Raw genomic sequence first — 14,061 nt, 5'->3', positions numbered from 1 at the left:
GCGGTGCAAACCGTGGCAAGGCGCCCTAGACCGCGCGGCTACTCCGCCTGTAGACAAAAAGGTCTGGCGCATTACGTCGTCATATCGCAAGCTGGTTGGAGGGCCCTGCACATAATTCTTCAAATTTTCTCATTTGGAAAGAGACCCGGCGACTTTGCTGGCCGAGGTAGGGCTTGGAAAGCGCGAAGACAAGCAGTAGAAAGTCTCTCCGTTTGTGGACGGGCATTATCTTGCTGAAATTTAAAACCATGATGGTTTGTCATGAAGGGCAGAAAAACTGGACGTAGAACATCGTCGTGTACCGCTGTGTTGTGCATGCCAACCAGAGGGGTCCTGCTATGAAAAGATGTGGCACGCTAGGCCATCACTTCTGGTATACGAAAATGGTATCTGTTCTTTCGGACATGTCCGAAAGAATAGATCCCATCTTCATATACGACAGTAATCCCAAAAGCAAGGACTCCTATTTTTTTTATATGTGCCAGGTGATCAAAAAGTCAGTATAATTTTGAAAACAATAAATCACGGAATAAATAAAGTAGATGGAGAGGTACAAATTGACGCACATGCTTCGAATGACATTGGGTTTTATTAGAACCAAAAAAATACAAAAGTTCAATAAATTTCCAACACATGGCACTTCATCTGATCAGAATAGCAATAATTAGCATAACAAAGAACTCCAAAGCAAAAATGATGTTCTCTACAGGAAATGCTCAATATGTTCATCATCATTCCTCAACAATAGCTGTAGTCGAGGAATAATGTTGTGAACAGCACTGTAAAGCATGTCCGGAGCTATGGTGAGTCATTGGCGTCGGATGTTGTCTTTCAGCATCCCTAGAGATGTCAGTCGATCACGATGCACTTGCGACTTCAGGTAACCCAAAGCCAATAATCGCACGTACTGAGGTCTGGGGACCTGGGAGGCCAAGCATGACGAAAGTGGCGGCTGAGCACACGATCATCACCAAACGACGCGTGCAAGAGATCTTTCACGCGTCTAGCAATATGGGGTTGTTCTAACAAAACCCCATGTCATTCCAAGCATGTGTGTCAATTTTTACTTCTCTATCTACATTATTCCATGGTTTATTAAGTTTTCAAGTTTATACTGACTTTTTGATCAGTACATATAAAAAAAATAGGAGTCCTTGCTTTTGGGATTACTCTCGTTCTACAATGGTTTACATCAGTTTACAGCTTGAACATTTAGCTATTTTTCGACATAATCACCATTTCTGTCGATGCATTTTTGTAGACGCCGTGGTAGTTTTTGTATGCCCATGTCATACCAGTTCGCCGCCATGCTGTTCAGAAAGTTATGAACCTCTTCTTTCACCTCGTCGTCGGAGCTGAATCGCTGGGACCACAGGTACTGTGAGACTGTGAAAAAACTCAAAGGGGAAATTCAGAACCCTAGAAGAGGAATGTTGAGCAAGGCCGTACACATCTCCATGACAACGTTCGCCCACACATCGCTAGGCAAACCGTTGTTCTCCTGCAACAGTTTCAGTGGAACATAATCACCCACCCACCCTATGGTCCTGCCTTGGTGCCCAGTGACTACGACCTGTTCCCTAGGTTAAAAGAATATTTGGCCGGAAAGCGATTCAGCTCCGACAAAGAGGTGAAAGAAGAGGTTCATAACTTTCTGAACAGCACGGCGGCGAGGTGGTATGGCATGGGCATACAAAAACTGCCACGGCGTCTACAAAAATGCATCGACAGAAATGGTGACTATGTCGAAAAATGTTCAAGCTGTAAACCTTCTTTTGTGCGGATGCGCACGCATTACCCGAACTCTTACGGGACTCGGGAAGACTGTCTGCCGCCAGTAATGAGTGTAATGGGCAGGGGCACCACGAATGTAGTGTGTGGACATTAAGTTAGGAATGTGGGTCTTACGGGGAGCGTGCAAGGGATAAATCCCTGCAGGCGCACTATTCTCGGTGCCCTCGGTGGCTCAGATGGATAGAGCGTCTGCCATGTAAGCAGGAGGTACCGGGTTCGAGTCCCGGTCGGGGAATACATTTTCAACTGTCCCCGTTGATGTATATCTGTATATCAACGCCTGTCGGCAGCTTAGGGTCTTGATTTAGTTATCATTTCATCACTTCTGGTTGTCGGGCCGTATGACGGCCGGTTGGTAACTCAGTGCTACCTGGGGCGCCTCGGGCTCACTTCGAAGCGGGAGTCATGGCTGAAGACAACTCTGATGAGACTCCAGGCCGAATGAGGCCGACACCACTGCAAACAGACTTGTTGGTGTACAGAAGTCAATGGACGTCTCCACAAAGGGCGCCGTGAGCTCAATCCCCCTTACCCTGAGCCTCCTATTAACGGTGCATATGGTCACTAATGCACCAGTTGCACGTCGGATCGATGATAATGACGAATAGGGAGCTCTGAGTGCCTCTCTGACTATTGCTCTGTCCTCCCTCTAAGCCGATTGCTTCCTTCTTGACGCTATGTTCGGCCACGATTTACCCACTCCTGCCAACATCGCCGAATAATGGCATTGCTCCTGTTCAAATGTCAAGCAGTTCGGCGAGAACTCCAACTGGTTTCTTTGAGCCCAGCTACGTGTCCTGTCTGCGATGCTGACATCAGCGTATATCGTCCACGTGCCTGTGTGCGAGCCATAATCACTGTCCAACTGGAATGAAATTCGCAAGGATTTTATGCCCTGGTATCAACAAGTCCCCTGATCGCTGTCCTTGCCAGCTGCTCAGTGAAACGAAATTGCACCATGACATATACCATTGGCCGTTAAAGTTTACAATTTTGTATTTTCCATCTATACCTGTATGAAGAGTCAAGGGACATGAAAGGGAAGCAGTGGTTGGCAAGGGAGTGAGACAGGGTTGTAGCCTCTCCCCGATGTTATTCAATCTGTATATTGAGCAAGCAGTGAAGAAATCAAAAGAAAAAATCGGAGTAGGTATTAAAATCCATGGAGAAGAAATATAAACTTTGAGGTTCGCCGATGACAGTGTAATTCTGTCAGAGACAGCAAAGGACTTGGAAGAGCAGTTGAACGGAATGGACAGTGTCTTGAAGGGAGGATATCAGGTGAACATCAACAAAAGCAAAACGAGGATAATGGAATGTAGTCGAATTAAGTCGGGTGATGCTGAGGGAATTAGATTAGGAAATGAGACGCATAAAGTAGTAAAGGAGTTTTGCTATTTGGGGAGCAAAATAACTGATGATGGTCGAAGTAGAGAGGACATAAAATATAGACTGGCAATGGCAAGGAAAGCGTTTCTAAAGAAGAGAAATTTGTTAACATCGAGTATAGATTTAAGTGTCAGGAAGTCGTTTCTGAAACTATATGTATGGAGTGTAGCCATGTATGGAAGTGAAACATGGACGATAAATAGTTTGGACAGCAAGAGAATAGAAGCTTCCGAAATGTGGTGCTACAGAAGAATGCTGAAGATTAGATGGGTAGATCACGTAACTAATGAGGAGGTATTGAATAGGATTATGGAGAAGAGAAATTTGTGGCACAACTTGACTAGAAGAAGAGATCGGTTTGTAGGACATGTTCTGAGGCATCAAGGGATCACGAATTTAGTACTGGAGGGCAGCGTGGAGGGTAAAAATCGTAAAGGGAGACCAAGAGATGAATACACTAAGCAGATTCAGAAGGATGTAGGTGTAAAAATCGTAGAGGGAGACCAAGAGATGAATACACTAAGGAGATTCAGAAGGATGTAGGTTGCAGTAGGTACTGGGAGATGAAGAAGCTTGCACAGGATAGAGTAGCATGGAGAGCTGCATCAAACCAGTCTCAGGACTGAAGACCACAACAACAACAACCTGTATGAATATCAACCTGCGACGAATTTGCGTAAGTCCTTTGCGGTGTACTTTTTTGTCTTAGAGTGTATGGTTGGAAATGTACACGCTGTACAGGTACAGTCAGCGATGAAAAATATGCTGCACGACTCCAAATATGTTGATTAGTGTTTCGGTTGACAGCATGTTTTCCTTGTGACTGAATCAAATGGTCGCATCCCTGAAGCTACTGTCCGTCAGTCAATAATATACCATTCATAACCGCAACTACATTCTTTTCTGTCCGCGTCCTTTTCTCCCTCTTCATCCAACTTTTAAATTTTTGCTAGTGGGAGACAACTTCTGTCAGTACACGTAACGAACTCCAGACGGTATCTTTGTGTAAACCTCTGAACAGTGGCTGAGATTAGCGATGTTCGATGATAATTCAAGTTAAAAAATACCGAGGTTGAGAGCTTATGCATCGACGTACATGTCAACACTGGAATCTTCGAAACATCGTAATATTGATATGAAACACAAAATATCGACCTTCGATGTTGACAAGAAACCAGGCTACACTGGTCACGGACGATAATTCTACGGCGTTGAAACGAAACTTTTTTCTGATCAAGTCTCGTATCGTCATTAATACAATGCATATGCGGCTTGTCACGCATGGCCGGGAGCGAGGGAGGAGGCATTGGGTGAAGCGATATTTCCGAAAGAACTGAGGCAGGAACAATGGCTAATGTTGTAGAGCGTGGTTGAATGCTTTTCATTGTTCCCTCAATTCATGTACAGACAACACGTATGAAAAAAAAAAAAAAAAAAAAAAACCAGAGAAATCAGATTTTGTGTATGGATGCTAAACAAGCTATAAAAACTGCGCTCAAATGTCCGAGTTATGTGGCCACATTCTCAGCTTCTGTAAAATCGTTCTCAAAAGCAACGAATGCTGTATGTAAAACACACTGGAGGGAAACATCTCTTTAAAATGTAGTTTTTACAGCCTATAGACAAAAAGGTCTGCTGTATTTACTGACCAGTGGATATTAAATGTATTTCTACGCTACTTTTTGGTGATTTCTATACATTTATCACTTTTCCATTGTTGGGATCAATTAATATTCCTCCCCTCTCCAACCTATAAAAAAAAAGATACTGTATGTTCGTAGGGCCTAAAGAGCCCCACAACTCGTCAGTTTAACTTTGCAAACGTTCGTCCAGGTCAAAATCTTTATACTTGTCCGGACTGCTATGTGTGTAGGCTACACTCAGTTTTTCCCTGCAGTTCGTTCTCGGTTCTCCCGGTGCTGGCGTTCTGTGCGGTGTTCGTGGCGACAAAGTGTCCATGGGCGACAGGAAAAAAGAAACACGCTGTTTGCTGTACGGCTGCAGCTGTGTGGCTTCTTTAATTATTTCTGAAAACCAGATCACCGGTAGTTTACCTCGTTCACTAAACTATCACCATTCGCGTCAAGGTCCAGATGTGTCAGTTTTCCATTAAAACGCCGTACGCGTTCGGTTTTTGTGCGCGATTGGAATGTGAAGCACACCCTGTATCCCAAAGTTCACGAAGATTCCGGCCTCCTTCAGTGAAAGCCAAAAGTAAATATTTTGTATTTTCATGGAGTTCGCGATGGCAACGGCTTGACATTCAGGGGACCTGCGGTGACAGGACAGTGCGAACGGCACGGTTTCCAGGGCGAACTGCGCAGTTCACCGTCGCTGAACACGAGCCTCCGCCGCGCGGGGTAGCCGCGCGGTCTGAGGCGCCTTGCCACGGTTTGCACCGCTCATCCCTTCGGAGGTTCGAGTCCTCCCTCAGGCATGGGTGTGTGTGTGTCGGCCTTAGCGTAAGTTAGTTTAAGTATTGTGTAAGTCTAGGGACCGATGACCTCAGTAGTTTGGCCCCATAGGAACTTGAACACAAATTTCCAAGAAAGAAAAGAAAAAAAAAACACGAGCCTCTTACGCGGGTGAACGTGAAACGTCCCCTTAGAAAAATTATACAAGACTGTGCTTAAACTGACACACAATGTTTTTAGCACAACGCAATCTGACTTTCAAAAACCCCTAACCTATACCTTTCACAAATCACTTACCTCACCAAAAATCTTCGTTACTCGAACTACTGCAATACAGCGAGCGCCACTACTGCCAGCTAAATAAAAGATTCAAACTACGGAAGGCACTAACTACTGATACGCATAGTTAGCAAATGAAAGATTTTAATAGAGAACAAACAATGTATTTACCTTAATAGTCATAATTGACATCCAGTCTTACAAATTTCAAAACTCCGCCATCTCTCTCCCCACATCCACCACTACTGGTGGCTCACCTCCAACTGCGCAACGCTACGCGCTGTTAACATCCAGCTGCCGCTGCCCAACACTACAATGGCAGACAACAATGCAAACTAGCCACAGACTGCACACAGCACAGCCAGTGATTTTCATACAGAGCGCTACGTAACGTTGCCAATAAGAAAACATAAACAGCCTACTTACAAACGGCCTGCCTGAACAGTGCAGTTGCCTCCGCTAAGTTTGAAAAAAGAAAAAAGAGTACTGTCTCTGGAGATTAAGTGGATGAGTGATCTTGTCCTTTCATTTTTCCACATTTTATACGACACATTCGCGCGCGCGTTTTACAATGCTGTGATCAGTTTCGATATCCACCGTTCATCTTCAGACTGTCAGCATACAAATGAATCACTGACGAATCAACAGAAATCTCACAAGCAACTAACTGCAAAATGATAAAAAAGAATGAAGTGCTTATGCTGCAAGCTGTGACGTAACATCCATTTCATATTAACTTTTACTAAGAAACACATCGGTATCTGTGATGTTTCTGGAGACAACAGCGCAAAAACTAAGAGACGTAAAGAAAGCAGATAGCTACCATTGTACACATCATGTCTCCACGCTTTTAACTCACACTGCAGGTGCTCCGTATGGGCACCGTTTGTGATGCTGCAAACGTCAGTACGTTCGTGCAGTTCACTCAAGTCTGTGACACAAACCGCCCGAAAATCTGCTCATTGTGTTGCCTGTCTACAGGCGCCAACTAATTTGATGCGACACCACGAAGCGGATCATTTTTCTACATCAGTGGTTCCAGACCTTTCTGACATCGTTACCCCTAAGTGGAGTCAAATATGGGGCAAAGGTCCTCCTCCCCCATCTCCATTTCCACCATCATCAACTTCACGCTGTAATTAAACTTTACATTGAAAAATAATTTTCATTGAATTCTTATTTCTAAAACAACTAAAAATTTATGGTGTTGGGTTTTTGTAGGCGTTTTATTAAAGCGATACATAAAAGTCAATAATAAAATTGGTACTGCTTATTTCAAACGACTTTTTTTTTCATTGACAGATAGAATAATTCTTAGTGCATTGCGAGTGGGGTCTACAACTCCTTCGAATAGAATGGTAGGCTTGAGGGTAGACACTTATTGCAAACCATGCTTCCTCTGCAACCCTCCTTTCCCTGGTGACGTTTACTTCACTCACACTATGCACTGCAGTTTAAAACTTAGCCAAGTTAAAATGTGTACTTCAATTATTGATCGTAAATCACTCCTTTAAAATTCTGGAAACTGGAAAACATCAGAACGTCAATGCCTTCTGTATAATCGCAGGCACAAGGAATAATAATATTAATAATAATATTGTGAAGGTCCTACGGCAACGTAGTAACCAGTAAACAGTTGTGCTGTCAGTCAGTTCATTTATCTGCCATAAACTAAAGAACGAAGCAATTGCCGGCCGCGGTGGTCTAGCGGTTCTAGGCGCTCAGTCCGTAGCCGCGTGACTGCTACGGTCGCAGGTTCGAAAACTGTCCCGGGCATGGATGTGTGTGATGTCCTTAGGTTAGTTAGTTTTAAGTAGTTCTAAGTTCTAGGGGACTGATGACCACAGATGTTAAGTCCCATAGTGCTCAGAGCCATTTGAACTATTTGAATGAAGCAATTTCTGACTCACTGCGGGAACTACTTTGCAACTCGCAGAAAAAAAATTTCACAAAATATTTAAGCTTAGGTCTCATTTGTACTGTCATATAATGTATGAGGGCTATTCGGGAAGTAAGGAGCCATCGGTATCGAAATGGAAACCACAGTGAAAATCCGATGAAACTTTGCGCAGACGTTTTGGGCAGTGTCTGTAGTATGCTCGTAGATACCGCTACGTCGCTCTTCTCAGTTCTGGGCGCACAGTCAATACGTAAAGGTGCCTAGAAAATAGTGTCTCCCGCCAAGTATGAGGGCCTGGTGAGAGATTTTGCCTCATCTCATGCAAGCCCGCAGCACGTACTGTCATACATTTCCTTCTTCATGACAGTTCTACTCCGCACACTGCAGGGGCACTAAAGACGATCCTGCAGCGTTTTCCATGGGACGTGTTTCGTCAACCACCATACATCCTGCACATGGCTCCCTCTGATTGTTATCTCTGCTCAGTTGAGCCGCTGGCTATGAAGCCAACATTTTGGTACAGACAATAAGCTGCAGATCAGCGTAGAAATTTGTCGGAAAGCACAGGAGGTTGCCCTCTATGACGACGCTATTGGGAAGTCAGCACAATGCTACGAGAGGAATGACCCACTTCTGGCGCATTTCAGCGGGAAATGCACGCAGAATTTTCGGAGTGAGAATTTTGTCGTATGCGACACGTCTTCTCCTAAGGCACGCAGTGCTTGAATACGACGGTTACATTCCAGGAATGTACTGTTCAGCGTTTCAGGTGTCGCTCACTGTACAGGCTTTAGCGCATCCAAGTAATCGAGGAGCGCCTGTATAATGCGATTGCTATCTCCGTATCTATTCAATACAATTTTCTTTGTTTCTTCATACCTGTTAGCCGTTATAGGTATTCCATCTACTAGCAACTTCGGTTCGCCTGACAGATACCCTCGTAGGAAAACGTGCTTGTTTACTGTAGAAAGGGATGGGTCTTTATCAATGGTCTATTCAAATTGTTCCCAGAAAAGGGACCACATTTCGACATATCCACAAAATGACTCAAACTTAATTGCTGGTAGCTTGACAGAGTGGAATACAGTTGGTTGTGTGAGCACTGGTGCTGACGTGATATTCATCTGCGACGTTGTGGCTGAAAGCTTGTAATCAATTGCTTTTGTATAGCCTTCTGTATAGCGCGTTTGACTTTGTCTATATATTCCTCACAGCTCAGCACTTCTGCATTGTATTCATCGTCAGAGAGAAAATTATGAATAGCGTCATCTAATGAAACGAGCTTCTCTAGAGTTTCTTGAAGACGTTCCCTGTAATGTTCAAAATCATCAAACGGGCTTTCTGTGGTAAGAGCATCCCCAGCAGCCGCACAAAACCGCGTAGCATTAGTCCTCTCCATAGTTCGCTTTCTTTTGAAGTTTGCTAACTGTATCTCTGATTCGTCCTGCATTATGTCTTACTAAAGAAGGCTGTTGTAAGATCGTTTACGAGTGCACTTATGAATAGCTTAAGCGTTTAACAAGCAGCGTATGCGCAAACGTAAGTGAACGAAAACCTCTTAACAAAACTAGCTACTCTGAGTGCAAGTTTCAGGCTTGCAATACAAAGCCGCAAAAATTGTTTTGTAGTAACCCGTTCATGCGATCATATTATATTGGAATGGACTTAGCTTGTGATGCGGTCCGACGTCGTCTCTTGTTTCCTACAGCGTGAAGTAAGCCTTTAATTGTTGAAACCACGCAGGAAATCGCAATTTCTTCCCGGGTTTCGGAACCAAAATATTACGGACTCACAACACCGTGATTCCAATATAACATTAATTTATTTCTCTCCAAGGAACGTACATCATGGAATATAAAACATTAATTCAAGGATAATCAATATTTCCAGAGCGTCTATAATTGCAAATATCAACCCGCAACAACAGATGTCTAAGTTGGAACGGCGACTATATAGAGAAGCAACTGGAAAATGTAGCTAAGTGTTGCAAATAAAACAGTTTTAATTTTCATTGTAGTTTCCATTTCCCGACCGATTGTTCCTTACTTTCTGAACAGCTCTCGTACGTGAGTATTGGAATGACAACGTAAGGCAGGTATTTTTCATAGTTTCCGCTCGCAGGCTAAACCGTCCACGAGATTGTGTCACGCAACAATACTAGAATTTAATCAGTTTTACAGACTTGGGAAACACTTTTAATAGTAATGAGCTTTTAAAAATAACTTAGTTCAGTGAGGTAAGCACAGTCGAACCGTTTTGTTTTTACCCCCGACAAAATTTCAGTTCAGCCCTCCGGGAGTCATTAGGTCCGCAGCTCGTGGTTGTGCGGTAGCGTTCTCGCTCCCCGCGCCCGGGTTCGATTCCCGGCGGGGTCAGGGATTTTCTCTGCCTCGTGATGACTGGGCGTTGTGTGATGTCCTTAGGTTAGTTAGGTTTAAGTAGTTGTAAGTTCTAGGGGACTGATGACCATAGATGTTAAGTCCCATTGTGCTCAGAGCCATTTGAACCATTTGGGAGTCATTAACCACAGGTTGGGAAGCACTGATCTGACACACCAGCTCCCAAGTACAACTACACCAAGGTCCGTATTACCAATCTAAAATTGGGGAGATGCTCTTTTCACGGATGGGTATAATTTTTATGAACATCCTGTAGTTGTCACACAGTTGCCATTTTATATCCCAGAGTTATTTGCGAGTAGTAGAAGAAGGAGAAGGAGGGCACAGATTGGAGGACACTAAAATTGGACAGGGACGTAAGTGTGTGAAGGAAGTCATAAGGAGATCCGGACTGAACTGTGTTGGGCGACCTCCGTAAGAGTTTTCTTTCCGTGGTATGGAGACGCTTGTTTCTTGACTTCGGCTAGTAGATGGAGCTACCCTCGTTTTCGCAAGAGCATATTTTACTTTTGTTGCTTTTTTTGCTAAGGTTCGCTTTGATCGGCAATGAAACAATGCAACAGCAATCACGTTACTGTGCTAATCAATGCTACTTTGGACTCTGTAATGTTCCATGTTTAGGACTGTATGGTACAGAACCAAAGTAGTGCAGTGTGTACCTTTTCCTTATTTGTGAAGTCGCGTCTCTGCTCGGTCCGGTGACTTCTGGAACTCCGCCGCAGAGCATGGAATGTGAGTTCGCGGCTGCCCTGTAAGTTCTCGGTGTCCGCCCTTGCCACGCCCCATATCCCCAGAACCTCTGTCCGGATTGCTCGTTGGACATTGTCTGCTTGTCGCTGCCCTCTCCACGTGTCTCTTTCCTCTTTGGCCGCTGTTGACACCTCCTGACCAGCTTTGTTTTGAGTCGTACCCGACTTTCGATGGAATCTCGGTCACAACAGTGTTGACCTCTTCGCTAAGCAACGATGAGGACGAAACAAAAACTGGACTGATATCCACAAATAAAGTACACTAAGTATACGAAATGCTTGTAGGTATAAAAAACAAACGAGAAAATATCAATGCAGTGTCCTAAAAATCAAACGCTTTTGTAAGAATGCACACAAATAATGTAGGACTGAAAAATACTGGCCACCGATGGCGTTTTAAATAAACAAAATCCACCTGGTCCAAAACAGAGGTTCTAGACGCACAAAAGGAAGACTTCGCTGGGTGTTTTAGTACAAATGGCTCTGAGCACTATGGGGCTTAACTGCTATGGTCATCAGTCCCCTAGAACTTAGAACTACTTAAACCTAACTAACCTAAGGACATCACACACATCCATGCCCGTGGCAGGATTCGAACCTGCAACCGTAGCGGTCGCGCGGTACCAGACTGTAGCGCCTAGAACCGCTAGGCCACACCGGCCGGCGCTGGGTGTATTGTTTTATGTTTTCGGCACTAATTTCGAGCATGGCTCATATTCTTGCGCTTGAGTTACGTGGTCATTATCGTTATTTATAAACTGTCACATTATTTTGCTTTGTAATATTTAAGATGTAACTCCGCAACGGTCATATTGTCGATCAATTTTATTTATATGATAGTTTCGCGGTCACAACATAAACATGTCTAAGCAAAACAATGTGACAGTTCATAAATAACATTAATTATTATTATTATTATTAAGCATTACAATCCATGAAGGCTTTTTGCTGCAGAATGGACAATGTTGAACCACTTTGCTCTGTCTTTACAAGTAATTTGCCACTGTCTGTCATGTCCTAGTTTTCTGAGATCGTCTTGAATATTGTCCAAGTATCTCATGCGTGGGCGTCCAAGAGGTCGTCTTCCGGTGGGAATCTCTTCAGTCACTTTCTTGATGGTCCTGTTTGGTGGTGCTCTGATGACATGCCCTATCCATTTCAGTCTTTTGGCTTTAATTTTGGCCACTATATCGGAGTCTTTATATAATTTGTAAATTTCATTGTTATTTAGCAATCTCCATTCATCACTGATCCTATCTCTTATGGGTCCAAATATTTTTCTCAAAATTTTTCGTTCAAATACTCTTAATCTGTTTTCCTCTTTTTTTGTGAGAGTCCAGGTTTCAGATCCATAGGTGAGTACTGGTATAATCAATGATTTGTATACTTGTAGTTTGGTGTTCCTAGAAATTAACTTGCTTTTGAAAACTGTCAAGAGACTATAGTAGCATTTGTTAGCCTTCTGAATTCGTGATTCTATTTCAATTTTTATGGAGTTGTCAGAGGTTACTATTGTACCAAGGTAATTAAATTCATTTGTCTTTGTGAAAGCTGTGTTATTAATTTGCAGTACATTATTATTTGATGGATAGCGGGATAAGATAAAGTACATTGTTTTGTCTGTATTCAGCTGGAGGCCTGTGCCATTTGTGGCTTTAATTAATTGTGCTGTAAGAAGCTTCAAATCATTCTCACTGTCAGATAATAATGCAATGTCATCAGCGTATGCTACAATGTTAATTTTGCTTTCCAGTTGTGCTCCAATTTGTAGTAGCTTTACTTTTTGGATTATTCTATTGATTACTATGTTAAAAAGAACTGGTGAGAGTGAATCCCCTTGCACTAGGGACAGGATTTATAATAAACAACAAATTGTTACCTTTTATTAGGAAATTTGAGGCAGTGAATGAAAGGATATCTCACATTACGATTCAATGCAAATATAAGACTTTAAATGTTATAAATTGCCATGCTCCAACAGAGGATAAAGAGGACAATATTAAAGAAGAATTTTACAACAAATTGGAACAGGTATATGATACATTCTCGAAAAATTCAATTAAAATAATTCTAGGAGATTTCAATGCCAAGTTAGGACATGAAAATCATTATAAACCTACAATTGGACCTCATAGTCTACATCAGCAGAGTAATGAAAACGGAACAAAACTTATTAGCTTTGCCACTTCCAAAAACATGTTGATCAAAAGTACATATTTTGCACATAAAGATATACATAAACAAACATGGGCTTCAAGAGATGGCATCACAAAAAATCAAATTGATCATGTATTAATCGAAAAACAACATCATAAATGCATACATGATATCAGAAGTCAAAGGGGAGCAGACTGTGATTCGGATCACTTTCTTGTAAAAGCCAAGTTCAAGATCTCACTCTCAAGACATAAATGGTCTAAATTAAATGGTGTTCCTAGGTTTAATACAATGAAACTGAAAAACCCAAACATTCTCAACCAGTACATTAGAGAATTAGAAACACACAAACCTGAAGTGGAAAGTAAAATTAACAATGATGATACTAATCAAGCCTGGAACGCTCTGAAAGAAAATATCACACGAGCAACTACCTCAGTTTTGGGACATTTTACTACAACTAAGAACCCCTGGTTTGATGCCGAGTGCTCGAACGCTATCGAAGATAGAAAATTAGCAAGGGAAAAATTCCTACAAAAACCAATAACACAAAACAAACTTATTTTTGAAGAGAAACAGAAACTTGCCAGGAAACTCATTAGGAAAAAGAAAAGGGATTTTATGAATTACAAATTAAAAAGAGCTGAGAATGACCGTACCACAGACTCCAGAGGATTTTTCAAGAGCATAAATATGTTTAAAAGTGGGAATATAAAAAATTATGGACAGTTCATAACAGACCCAGAGGGCTCCTTGCTAACAGAAAGAAGTGACATTGCTAACAGATGGAAGGAATATTTTAATGAGTTACTAAATGCTCCAACTATAAGCGTCTCTCAGGAAGATGACAATGAATATCTTACTGCTGACCCATCGGACGAAGAGCCCAGCTTAGCAGAAATTAAAGAAAGCATCAAGAAGCTGAAGAGACATAAAGCTCCTGGAAGTGATGGTATAGACACAGATATATGGAAGCTCAG

General features: G+C 42.5%; 1 non-coding gene across 1 annotated transcript; it reads left to right on the top strand.

The window, feature by feature from the left end:
• Nucleotides 1–1,955: 1,955 nt before the first annotated feature.
• On the top strand, nt 1,956–2,029 carry Trnat-ugu. The gene has a single exon. It is a non-coding gene; the product is annotated as a tRNA-Thr (tRNA).
• The last annotated feature ends 12,032 nt before the right edge of the window (nt 2,030–14,061 follow it).

Source organism: Schistocerca americana, chromosome 7 (assembly GCF_021461395.2).
Source record: "Schistocerca americana isolate TAMUIC-IGC-003095 chromosome 7, iqSchAmer2.1, whole genome shotgun sequence".
In the NCBI taxonomy this organism is placed as follows: domain Eukaryota; kingdom Metazoa; phylum Arthropoda; class Insecta; order Orthoptera; family Acrididae; genus Schistocerca; species Schistocerca americana.
The sequence above is the reverse complement of the archived record's forward strand: the minus strand, read 5'-3'. Positions and strand labels throughout refer to the sequence as shown.